At 37.3% G+C, this 13,100-nt stretch overlaps 1 pseudogene across 1 annotated transcript in view; it reads right to left on the reverse strand.

Moving 5' to 3' along the window:
* LOC307053740 overlaps window positions 1-13,100 on the reverse strand; it is a 471,967-nt pseudogene that overhangs the window by 330,961 nt on the left and 127,906 nt on the right. The window lies entirely within an intron of this gene.

A 13,100-nucleotide genomic window follows, 5' to 3' on the forward strand; every position in this document is an offset into this window, starting at 1 on the left:
CAAGTTATCATTCACTGTATTGTTCTACATAAAGCACTATCATCATGGCACAATTTTACTTTGAATTAAACAATAAGCAATAGATTTCTCATTTGGGGAGAGAGAGAAGAAACTCTCTAAGTAAATGCAAAAAAAAACAAAAACAAAAAAAGCAAATATCACAACTTAACATTACAACATGGATACTTCCCAGGTTAATGCCAGGAACCTGGCTTGAGTAAAATCACCTAAGACTACTCAAAAAAAAAAAAAAAAAGTATCACTTTAATAAGTAGCTACTGTAATGTTTACCTAAAACATTTGTAAGAATTCCATGTGTTCTTTTAAAATGGAAATTAATTTTTTTATTAGTTTGTCGAGAGTATTAGGTTTTTCTAGCAATATTTTTTTTCAGACCCTGGCTTCCTTTTTTTTTTTGTATGTACTACGTATTTAGAAAATTTATTCTTAAAGAAATCTCACATCTATAACTGAGCTTTTGATCTTATCAATGTAGTGACTGGATGGGGAAAGATAAAATCTAAGTTTAATAATACCAATAAAGAAAATGCTTGAAAAGTGTGAATTGCTTTGAGGCAAATATTAAGTTGGGCCACAGAGACAATATAAATGCAAAGGCAAAAACTGGAAGGAAGGAGATTTCTAAGAAAAATGATTTCAGGTTCTCAGTGAAGTTACCCAACAAATTACAAAAGATGTATTGCTTTTTGGAAAGAAAAATAAAAGCAAGAAAGAAATGAAGGAAAGAAGGAAGGGAGGAAGAAAAGAAGAGAGGAAGGAAAAAAAAGGAAGATGCTGATATAGCTTGAATCACTGAAATTTTAGGCACAAAAAATATAAAATATAATTTGTTTAGCAACTTTAATACACAGTGTCATCACTGATGACTTCTTGGAAGCAGACAAACGACTAGTAAATCTCAAGTACACCAAGCTGCCTGTGAACGTGCCAATGTAGTGACAATACATAAAGCACCACAGAGTTACTGGCGCATCACTCTGATTCAGTGCTTGCTGTCGTTTTCACAAAGATACGTATACAACCAAAGGCAATGTATGAGTGATTCTGGAAGGATGTTGAAGAGACGCTGAGCAAATATACACAGCTATATAAATCCACTCTTGTCCATAGATAATTCAGAGGCAGAAATAAACCATGTTATTTTAACACAATGTAGCTACTCTCAGTATCATAAAGACAATAAACATCAAAAAGACACTTTGAATGGCTCTATGAAGTCATAATGGAAATAACTTTCATATGGAAAATGCTCAAGCACTGTTTTCAAAGATTAATTCACTTGAAATTGATTTATTTAAAACCATTTCCAACTCCTGCATCCTGACATGCTTGGTTCTTAGTCATTAAGCAATGAACCCTTTTGATGTTAGACCACATATTCACATTAGTAAAAACTGAAGTGTACAGCAAAGAATTTTATTTAAAAAGTATTACTGCCAAAAGAAGATGGAAATTAAAAGCATTTTTACCCAATCACTGAGAATTGTATTCTCAGTAATTTCCTGGGTTAAAGTGCCCACAACTACAATATCTCTGTACTAGTATTTTAAATGAAGCAAACAGCATTCTATTACCACTAGCTGCTAATACACAGAGAAGTTTATTGTTAAGTAAGAGAAATCAGTTATTATGAATAAGTTGATTCAGGTCTATGGAATATTATCTCAGAATTACAGCCAAGAGGTGGGCTCCAGGTCAGGCCAGTGTAGTTGTCTTTGTTTTGCCACTTCCTCATTGTATGACTTCTTGGAAAGGCTACATAACGTTTTGTAAGCCTCAGTTTTCTCACTGTAAAAATGGAAGATAACTGTGTCTACATTATAGGTTTTCTGTGGGAACTGAATACAGTAACAAGTATGGAGTACTGACTGCAGAGTCTAGCTTACAGATAGCCCTAAGTAAAAATCTTTATTATTACTATTATTATCATGAACAAAATTTTTCTATCATATAGGAAGAGTAACAGAATTTCAATGGTCTGTTTATGTGTGAAATGGGTAATAACCAAAATGCAAAGTTCCCTAGTGAACTTAATAGTTTCCTTCTTAAGAGTTCTTAGTAACCAAGGGGCAAACTACTTTCCAGAATCTGGGGAGAGGAGAGGAGGGGGAATAGAAAAAACCTAAAGTGAGGAAAGAAATAGTTACCAAGAATCTGTACAGCCCCTGTGTCAGACACTCATATATTATTTCATTTAATCCTTGGATCAATCTGGTGAGATACTCATCTCATGCATGAGGAGTCTTGAAGGATACCCAGGATTTTAACCCATGCCTCTTTTCGTATCCAATGATGTTTCCAGGAAATAAACTATAAATATAGAATACTAATAGTAGAAATAAGATAGAGGAATTTTTGAAGTTCACAAGTCTTACATTTAATACCAGGGATCAATTCATCCTCTAATATAGTCATAATTCTAATAACATTAAGGACCTCCTCTAAATAATTATCGTTAAGACTGTAAAGGGAAGTTCCATTTGTAAAAGCCCTGCATTCCGGCAAGAGATGATGTTTAACAAGAACAACAAAAGAGAGGTGGAAGGAGTCATCTTAAACAGCATTCTACAAAGTGTGGTCCATAGATGACATGCTAGATTTCGGGGGTACCTGCTGGGGCAGATTTACCGAAAAGCTACTAGTCAAGCTTAAGTTTCTGGGATATTTACTGTGACATTGTACCTAATTTTATACTTATAAGTTTGTGTTATTTTCTTTCAGAAGAGCCCTTACAAATTTGTATTAAGTCCTAGTTTTTTTTTTTTTTTTTCCTGGCCCTACAAAACTTTGACATTTTTCCCCTCTCTGTCTATCCAAATGCAGATTCCTGGGTCTCATGCCAGATTTATTAAATCCAAATCTCTGGGAATGAAGCCTAAAATATCTAGGAGACCCCAGGTGATTTTATATGAACATTAACATTTTGAGAATCACTGTCCTGGAGACATAATATGCATTGCAAAATACTGAGCATTTTATGTTTATTCATTTCCATGACAACTCTCCGTTATTCACATTATGGCAATGTAAGTAAGCCCTCAGACCTACTCTCATTTATATATCATGGTTTGTATTGGTACTTATACTTGAACATGAATTTGCATGTTGTAGTGAATTAATCCTTCCCCTAAGACATGTCCACCCAGAATCTCTGAATGTGACCTAATTTGGAAAAAGGATGAGATGCGGTCATTCTAGAGTGCCAAAGTGGGCCCTAAATCCAATGACAAGTGTCCTTACAAGAGACAGAGGAGAAGAAGACATGAACAGAGAAGAGGGAAAAGCCATGTGAAGACAACACAGGCAGAAGATTGGAGCAAGGCAGCCACAAAGAAAAGGAGAGCCACCAGAACTGGAAAAGGCAAGGAGAGATTCTCCCCAGAGACTCTAGAGGGAGTGTGGCCCTACTAACACCTTAATAAAAGACTTCAGACCTCCAGAACTATGAGAAAATAAATTTCTGTTTGTTTTAGGTCACCAAGTTTATGATAATTTGTTATGATAGGCTCAGGAACTAATAACTCTGTGCATTCCAATATTTTACATAACATACATTCATATTACATTCTCCTGATTTCTGTGTATTCTCAAGTTCTATCTCAAATCCCCACTGGCATCACCACCACTTCCTTTTCTTTCTTCCTCAGAAAAAGGAAAAGATAGGACCTGGGGAGAATCAAAACACTTTCTTGGAAATTACTGTGGTGGAAAGATCCTGAAGGATGGGAATTATTCCAGTCACAAATACCAGAAATACACTCTGTGTTAAAATATGAAATTTCTTTTGATCTTTTTATGGCCATAACATTTGTATTGTTACCACTTAAATATTATATTAAACTAAATAAAATAGGTAAAATAAACTTAAAATTTTACTTCATTATGACTACTAATTCTGTCAAACCAAATGAGTTTAATTACATTAGATATGTACAACAGTCAAGTGTAACTGTGTAATTTTTTCAAAGGCGTCATCAAATACAAATAAAAAATTAACTCCATCCAAATATTACCAGATATTTTGAAGATGCAGAGTATTTTTAGTAAGAAATATTTTAGTAAGATGTGGAGAATATTGAATAATCATCTCCTTTTAGTTTGCTAATAATAAAGCAATTATCTTACAGCAGGTAATTAAACTAGTGTTATTAACATATCAGGCAGTGGTATTCACTGACTACTTAATAATATCAAGAAAACAATAAAAGTCATGCCACAAAAGCAGAAAAGCCATTGGGCTGTATTAGGAAAACATTTTTAAATATATATTTTAATTTTTAAATCTAAATTAGCTTTGCAAGGATGAATAAATATAGGTTAATGCTACTGAGGATATTTTATTATGAATAGGATATTGCAGAATATGTCAGCTCTGTATTATTCTGTGTTGAAGATAGTATTTCTGGCAGTTTCATTCTACCTTATTTATTCATCCAGCCAATTTTTACTGACTGACTTTTGAAATGTGTTAAGAATTACACTAGACCAGTGGATTTCAAAGCCTTTTAGCAGTGAAACCACTACCACAGATCAAATTATACAACAAATAAAATTGGAACTACTCTAACTTTAAAGCCAGGACACCTAAATCCCAGAAGAATGTTGGTAGAAACCCTTAAGTGTGGTCAAGGAACACAGTTTACAAACCAATGAACTTGGTGTATAAAGTCAAAAAGGATCTTATCTCTGCCATTTAGGAACCTCCAATAAATAGTAATAATATTAATACCATCCACTAATTTACTCATTTGTCCATTCAACCGATGTATTTAAGTACCTACTATAAGTCAAGCATTATTCTAAATCTGAAGATACAGCAATAAACAAGAAGTCCTGACAAAGTCATGACGCTTACATTGCAGTGAATGAGAGAGGCCAAAAACAAGCAAAAGAATAATTAATATGTCAAGCAATGATAAGTGAGATGAAGAAAATTTAAAAAGGTCAAAGGGAAATGAAGTGGGTTGTACTTTAAATTGTTTAAGTAACCTTTGAGCAACCCTTTGTATGGAATCATTTGGACATTAGCAACCAAAAACCCAGGTAGAAGAAATAGCAAGGAACAAGACTCTGAGGCAGGAGTTGAGATGCCACAGTCCTCAAAGAGCAAGGATGCCAATGAGGGTGTGTTGCAGCAAAAATAGAAATGAGACTTTTCTGATAAACAAGGAAAATAAGGAAACAATGAACAGGCTGGGGAAACAACATAAACAGGCCTGAAAGAGTTAAGTAATCTTGGTTATTCTTTAGCTGTTGCTACTAACAAACACTTGTAGCTAGACTTGTCCTTCACAAAGCTGATAACTCTTTGACTTCATATGAATTACCCTTTGTACCTGGCATTTCTTCTCCCCCTACACTCCCTTGTAGCACTCTTCATTTCAGAAAGAAGGTCATGGCCAGCCCGATAAACTTCAGGGACACCAGACCCAGTTGCTGAGCCACCTGACGTCAGCTTTGGCCATGAATTTGCAGAATAAAAGAGATGCAAGACCTTAATTACTTTGAGCCTTATCACCTACCCCAGACCAGGAGCCCCGGCCTGTATAACCTTTCCCTATTCCCCAGGGAAGGGGGGCACAGTTCTTGAGGCGCTAGCCTACTGTGTTCCCCTCTTGCCAGGCAAAAGTAATAAAGCAACTCTTTTCTATTTCCTCCAAACTCTGTCTCTGTATTTCTATTCAGCATTCAGTGGACAGGGAGCCAAGATCTGGCAACAGGTGGAGTGAGAGAGCAAAGGAAGAGCTGTAAGAAATCTAGTCGGAAAGGGAGCCAATGGCTGGGTCCTGCAAGACTGTAAAGGCAACCATAAGTACAGGTAACCCTCACTTTCCAAACTCTGTCTCTCTCTCAAATCAGAACTGAATCTACTTAGATAGCAAAATATAACAATAGTTTACATTCTATGCTAAATATTACAGGAACCCATATGAAGGTTGAGAGTAGGAAAGGCACATGACCTAAGGTGCCAAAAACTTTCTGTGATTATCTCAGTTAATGCTCTAAACAACCCTAAGTGGGCCTATTTGATTTCCATTTTGTAGATGTAGAGAAAGGGAAGAGAAATTTGCCTAGCAACTATCAAGAGTTGGACTAAGGATTCAAACCCAGAGCCCAACCTCTGTACCACACTGCTACCCACATTAGGACAACTTCACTGTTAAAAACATGAGACTAAATGTACATGCACAGTTCATTGGGAGTAAATAGTGCTCAGGTGCCCTTGAGATTTCAGATAGAAATGCTTCCTAAAGTACTTGACATTTTATGTCAGCCATAAGGGATGAGTAGGAGTTCTTCAGGAAGAAAAAGAAGAAAAGGGCATCTTGAATAGAGGAAGCAGGGTGAATAAAGTCTTGGAAATGTGAAACAGCATAATGCATTTGAGAATTACTTCATTTTTCCATGCGGTCTGGGCATGAGTTCTAAAGCAGGGGAATGGGGAGAGATGAAGCCAGGACAGGCTAGCTCAGGAGGGCCCAACAAAATATGATATGATGTTTGGATTTAAGTGCAAGAAATAAAAGCCATCAAAGGGTTTTAAGAAAAGTAGTATCATGAACAGGTTAATTTTTTTAGAAAGATCACTCACTCTGACCTGACCAGACCAGAGTGTAGATGGATTGATGGGAGTGGGACAGCACCACAGGGAGAAACATCCCTTGAAGGTTATTACCATAGGTCACTGAGAAATGAACCTGAACACAGGCAGTAGGAGATGGGAAAATGCTGCAGAATGAAAAGAACTTGCTTACTAATTGGCTGTTGTTAGAGAAATGCAGAGAGCAAGAGTGACCTGCCCACATTGTGCCTCAATTTCTCATATATAAAATGGCAATAATAATTGTACTTAGAGCATTGTGTGAAGATTAAATTCATAATAACTACAATTTACTTAGTGGCTGCCATGTGTTGGACTACACCTGGTATACGTGTTATCTCGGGTGATTGCCTCAGTGGTGGTGTGGCGTCAATACCAAGATAAAAATTATCAGTAGAGAAGTAAATGTGCAGGGGGAGGGGAAGGAAAAGTCTAGTTTCAGAGAAGATGAATCTGGGGAGCCTGGGGACCCCCCGTGGAGACAGATATTAAGCACGTAACAGGATAATACTACATGGGTTGCAAACTCACCAGTGTTATCTGGCTGGAGATTCAGATTTATGAGACTGGACCACAAGGAGAGCAGTGGGAGAATGAGCAGTGAGGAGAGAAGAGGGCCAAGGCAAAGCCCTGTGGACTACCTTCCCTTCTGTATGGGCATAAGAGGCTGACAAGTAACGGTCAGAAAAGTAGGAGAAATACCAGGAAAGAAACATGTCTCAGGAACTAAGAGAGTACAGAGTTTCAAGTAAAAGAGAGGGTCCACAGTATAAACACCAGAAACAAGTCAAGTCTAATGAGATCTGGTGATTAGGAGTGGAAGCATAATTCGGGGATGTTGAAGAGCAAACAGAGGCTAAGGAAGTAAAGGCAGACATTGTAAATGAGTCTTATAAAGAGGATGCCTGGAAAGGGAAAGAGCGGAATAAGGTGGTACCTTCAGTGGGTCATGGGTTTGAGGAAGGGTTTCATAAGATTCAAAAGACTTGAGCAAGTTACAGGCAGTAGATATTGAGCCAGCAAAGTGACAGAGTGAAAAATGCAGGCAAAGGAGAGAGAAAAAAATGTTGGCAGTTGTTCTAGGTCCCAGAGGAGACAGAAATGCTGGCATCAAGAAGTGAGATGGAAGGTAAACCTTGAAAGGAAGAAAGGACATGTTTCCTGAGGCTGGCTGTAATTTTAAAAAGCCACAAGTGTTAACCATAATGTTTACTTCCCCAGAGAAAAATCCTACACAGGTGCTTATTTTATGACTTGCAATGTTGCCATAACACCTGTTATAGAGTGAGAAAGAGACAAGGTTTTGAAGTCAGATACAAAATTACATGTTGTCCTCTCTATTTGCTTGTTTTAGATCCTTAAGTATTCTATACTAGCCTCAGTTTCTTCATCTTGAAAAGGGAGATAGTGATACCTATCTTACCGGGTTGTTGTGTCAGTTACTGCCAATATAAGGAGGGTGTCTAGACTAACACATGGCGGGTACTCAATAAATAAATGGCGCTTAATATTACTTTAACCATCAAAATAACCCTATGAGCTAAAGTAAACATGCGGAACTAAGGCACTAAGAGCTGAAATGACCTGTCCAGGGTCATTTGTTTGAGAAATGTTGCTCAACCTTTTTTTCAATATCACCCTCTAAGGAGCCTATTTAGATATTTTTTTCTGACTAGGCCATCCCCACCCCTATGAAACTGTAACATCACAGATATACTATATATATATATATATATATATATATATATATATATATATCTTTATGTTGTTGAGTAGGATTGAGTTTCGGAGGGCCATAATCCACGGTAGTATCTAAAGTGTTTTTTGCCCACCAAGAACCAATGTTTGTTCCCTTAAAAACCATATGCGCCCATTGAGAAAGCGTGGTTTATTTTAGACCCACAGATTTTTAATACTGTACCATTTACTTTAATCAATCTATAGATTAAAACAGGTTTTTCAATCTCAGCACTATTGACCTTTTGAGCCAATAATTATTTACCGTGGGGAGTTTGTCCTGTGCCTGGCAGGATGTTGAACAGCATCTCTGGCCTCCACCCACTAGAGGCCAGTAGCATTCCCCTCCAGTCATGGCAACCAAAAATGTCTCCAGACATTGCCAAATGTCCCCTTTGGGAGTAAGGAGAGCAAATTTTTCCCTAGTTGAGAACTTCTGGGTTTAAAAAAAATGGACATAAGGGAATTAAATCATTTTTCCAAGGACACAGAAAATAAGAAAACTCTCCACTATAAACTAGTGGTTTTCCACTTCTCAAAAAGGTCCTCAAAAAGAAGAACAGTATTCAGTTTATAGCAAATGCTACAGAGAAATGATTTATCCTAGTAAATTATCATTTTATTAAAAGCTAACAATCTTCCATTTTATAAATCAGTACAAAGTTATCGCCTTGCTTCTCTCATAAACTGTATTCTGAATATCTGACCAGCTTTTATTTAAAACTTTCTGTAATAATATGTAACTTTGAATGTTTTTACCACAGTCCTCCAACTATATTTATGTCTTTAAAGTCATCTGTGTAAAATTTCCAGAACTTAAATAGACTAAATACACTATATGTTTGACTCAGAGCAAATATGTGAAAATAATGAGAATTTATAGTAGGAATAATATGTAAGAAAACAAATCTAGTAAGAAAAATAAAGATTACTCTTTATTATGAATTATGTTATAGATATTTTTATCATGTTTTCTAATTATATACAGCTCTGCAGGTAGTTATTATCATGTCCATTTCATAGCTGGGAAAATCAGTTCAGAAGTGCTCAAATAAGTTGTTTAGGGCCTGTCACAGAGCCAAGTGGCAGGATCTTGATTAAATTCAGGCTTATCCAGCTCCAAAGTGTCTGCTCAGTCCATACCACGCTTTTAGATTCAGTTTTCCTCTCAAAAATCTTTTATTTTTCTTCACTCTAATAAATTCCTCAGTAGATGATGGAAAAGAATTTTATCTTACTTGTAAAGGATGTTTTGAAAAGCTGAGGCTTCCTTTCAACATGAGAAATGCCATTTTATTGATGCTTTAGGTGGATCAATCTTATGCTAAAGCTACTACAGCAAGAAAAAGGCAAAGACTAACCTTATATCCATCAACAATGACTCCAGGACAGTTTTTTAATATAACTTTTGATGTTTTAATACTAAAGCAAAACCAGGACCATCTTCTTTAAATAAGAGCTATAAGCCCAAAAAAACTTAAAAATCATCACTCTGATGCAGATTTTATGTAAGCAATAAACAAACAAGCATTGTGTGGCCAGTATGTCCCCTGGCTTGTGACACATTTAAGCCCATTTTCCGTTCTTCAACACTTAACAGTGTGATATTAACCAAGAACCTTCTCTTCTTGAACCTCAGGTGAAGTAAATAGATTTTCACAGACTGCCAAACACAAAGGTCTTCAGAGGCTATGTGGAATCAGAGAAAAAACTAGAAAATCAGATATTTTAAAAGACAACATTCAGAGAGGAACCAAGATGGTGGAGTAGAAGGATGTGCTCTCACTCCCTCTTGGGAGAACATCAGAATCACAACTAGCTGCTGGACAATCATCAAAAGGAAGACACTGGAACTCACCAATAAAGATACCCCACATCCAAAGACAAAGGAGAAGCCAAAGTGAGATGGTAGAAGGGGCGCAATCGCAGTAAAATCAAATCCCATAACTGGTGGGTGGGTGACTCACAGACTGGAGAACACTTATACCACAGAAGTCCACCCACTGGAGTGAAGGTTCTGAGCCCCACGTCAGGCTTCGCAACCTGGGCGTCCGGCAATGGGAGGAGGAATTCCTAGAGAATCAGACTTTGAAGCCTAGTGGGAATTGACTGCAGGACTTCGACAGGACAGGAGGAAACAGAGACTCCACTCCTGGTGGTCACACACAAAGTAGAGTGAGCATCAGGACCCAGGGGATGGAGCAGTGACCCCAGGGGAGACTGAACCAGACCTACCTGCTAGTGTTGAAGGGTCCCCTGCAGAGGTGGGGGGTGGTTGTGGCTCACCATGGGGAAAACGACACTGGCAGCAGAAGTTCTGGGAAATACTCCTTGGTGTGAGCCCTCCCAGAGTCTGCCATTAGCCCCAGCAAAGAGCCCAGGTAGGCTCCCGTGTTGGGTTGCCTCAGGCCAAACAACCAACAGGGAGGGAACCCAGCCCCACCAATCAGCAGTCAACTGGATTAAAGTTTTACTGAGCTCTGCACACCAGAGCAACAGTCAGCTCTCCCCACCACCATTTCCTCCCATCAAGCATCTTAGATAGCCTCATCCACCAGATGGCAGACAGCAGAAGCAAGAAGAACTACAATCCTGCAGCCTGTGGAACAAAAACCACATTCACAGAAAGATAGACAAGATGAAAAGGCAGAGGGCTATGTACAAGATGAAGGAACAAGATAAAACCCCAGAAAAACAACTAAATGAAGTGGAGATAGGCAACCTTCCAGAAAAAGAATTCAGAATAATAATAGTGAAGATGATCCAGGACCTCGGAAAAAGAATGGAGGCAAAGATCGAGAAGATGCAAGAAATGTTTAACAAAGACCTAGAAAAATTAAAGAACAGACAAACAGAGATGAACAATACAATAACTGAAATGAAAACTACACTAGAAGGAATGAATAGCAGAATAACTGAGGGAGAAGAATGGATAAGTGACCTGGAAGACAGAATGGCAGAATTCACTTCTGTGGAACAGAATAAAGAAAAAAGAATGAAAAGAAATGAAAACAGCCTAAGAGACAACATTAAATGCAATAACATTCGCATTGTAGGGGACCCAGAAGGAGAAGAGAGAAAGGACCCGAAAAATATTTGAAGAGATTATAGTCAAAAACTTCCCTAACATGGGAAAGGAAATAGCCACCCAAATCCAGGAAGCACAGCAAGTCCTACACAGGATAAACCCAAAGAGAAATGTGCTGAGACAAATAGTAATCAAATTGGCAAAAATTAAAGACAAAGGAAAATTATTGAAAGCAGCAAGGGAAAAATGACAAATAACATAAAAGGGAACTCCCATAAGGTTAACAGCTGATTTCTCAGCAGAAACTCTACAAGCCAGAAGGGAGTGGCATGATATACTTAAAGTGATGAAAGGGAAGAAACTACAACCAAGATTACTCTACCCGGCAAGGATCTCATTCAGATTCGATGGAGAAATCAAAAGCTTTACACACAAGCAAAAGCTAAGAGAATTCAGCACCACCAAACCAGCTCTACAACAAATGCTAAAGGAACTTCTCTAAGTGGGAAACACAAGAAAAGAAAATGACCTACAAAAACAAACCCCAAACAATTAAGAAACTGGTCACAGGAACATACATATCAATAATTACCTTAAACGTGAACGGAATAAATGCTCCAACCAAAAGAAAAAGTCTTGCTGAATGGATACAAAAACAAGACCAATATAGATGCTGCTACAAGAGACCCACTTCAGACCTAGGGACACATACAGACTGAAAGTGAGGGGCTGGAAAAAGATATTCCATGCAAATGGAAATCAAAAGAAAGCTGGAGTAGCTATACTCATATCAGATAAAATAGACTTTAAAATAAAGAATGTTACAAGAGACAAGAAAGGACACTACATAATGATCAAGGGATCAATCCAAGAAGAAGATATAACAATTATAAATGTGTATGTACCCAACATAGGAGCAGCTCAATACATAAGGCAACTGCTAACACCTATAAGAGGAAATCGACAGTAACACAATATTAGTGGGGGACTTTAACACCTCACTTACACCAATGGACAGATCATCCAAAATGAAAATAAGGAAATGGAAGTTTTAAATGACACAATAGACCAGATAGATTTAATTGATATTTATAGGACATTCCATCCAAAAACAGCAGATTACACTTTCTTCTCAAGTGCGCATGGAACATTCTCCAGGATAGATCACATCTTGGGTCACAAATCAAGCCTCAGTAAATTTAAGAAAATTGAAATCATATCAAGCATCTTTTCTGACCACAACGCTATGACATTAGAAATGAATTACAGGGGGAAAAAAGTAAAAAACACAAACACATGGAGGCTAAACAATACATTACTAAATAACCAAGAGATCACTGAAGAAATCAAAGAGGAAATCAAAAAATACCTAGAGACAAATGACAATGAAAACACAACAATCCAAAACCTACGGGATGCAGCAAAAGCAGTTCTTAGAGAGAAGTTTATATCAATACAAGCCTACCTCAAGAAACAAGAAAAATCTCAACTAAACAATCTAACCTTACATCTAAAGGAACTAGAGAAAGAAGAACAAAACGAAACCCAAAGTTAGCAGAAGGAAAGAAATCATAAAGATCAGAGAAGAAATAAATGAAATAGAAACAAAGAAAACAATAGCAAAGATCAATAAAACTAAAAGCTGGTTCTTTGAGAAGATAAACAAAACTGATAAACCATTAGTCATACTCATCAAGATAAAGAGGGAGAGGA

This window comes from Hyperoodon ampullatus (genome assembly GCF_949752795.1).
Source record: "Hyperoodon ampullatus genome assembly, chromosome: 5".
NCBI lineage: Eukaryota > Metazoa > Chordata > Mammalia > Artiodactyla > Ziphiidae > Hyperoodon > Hyperoodon ampullatus.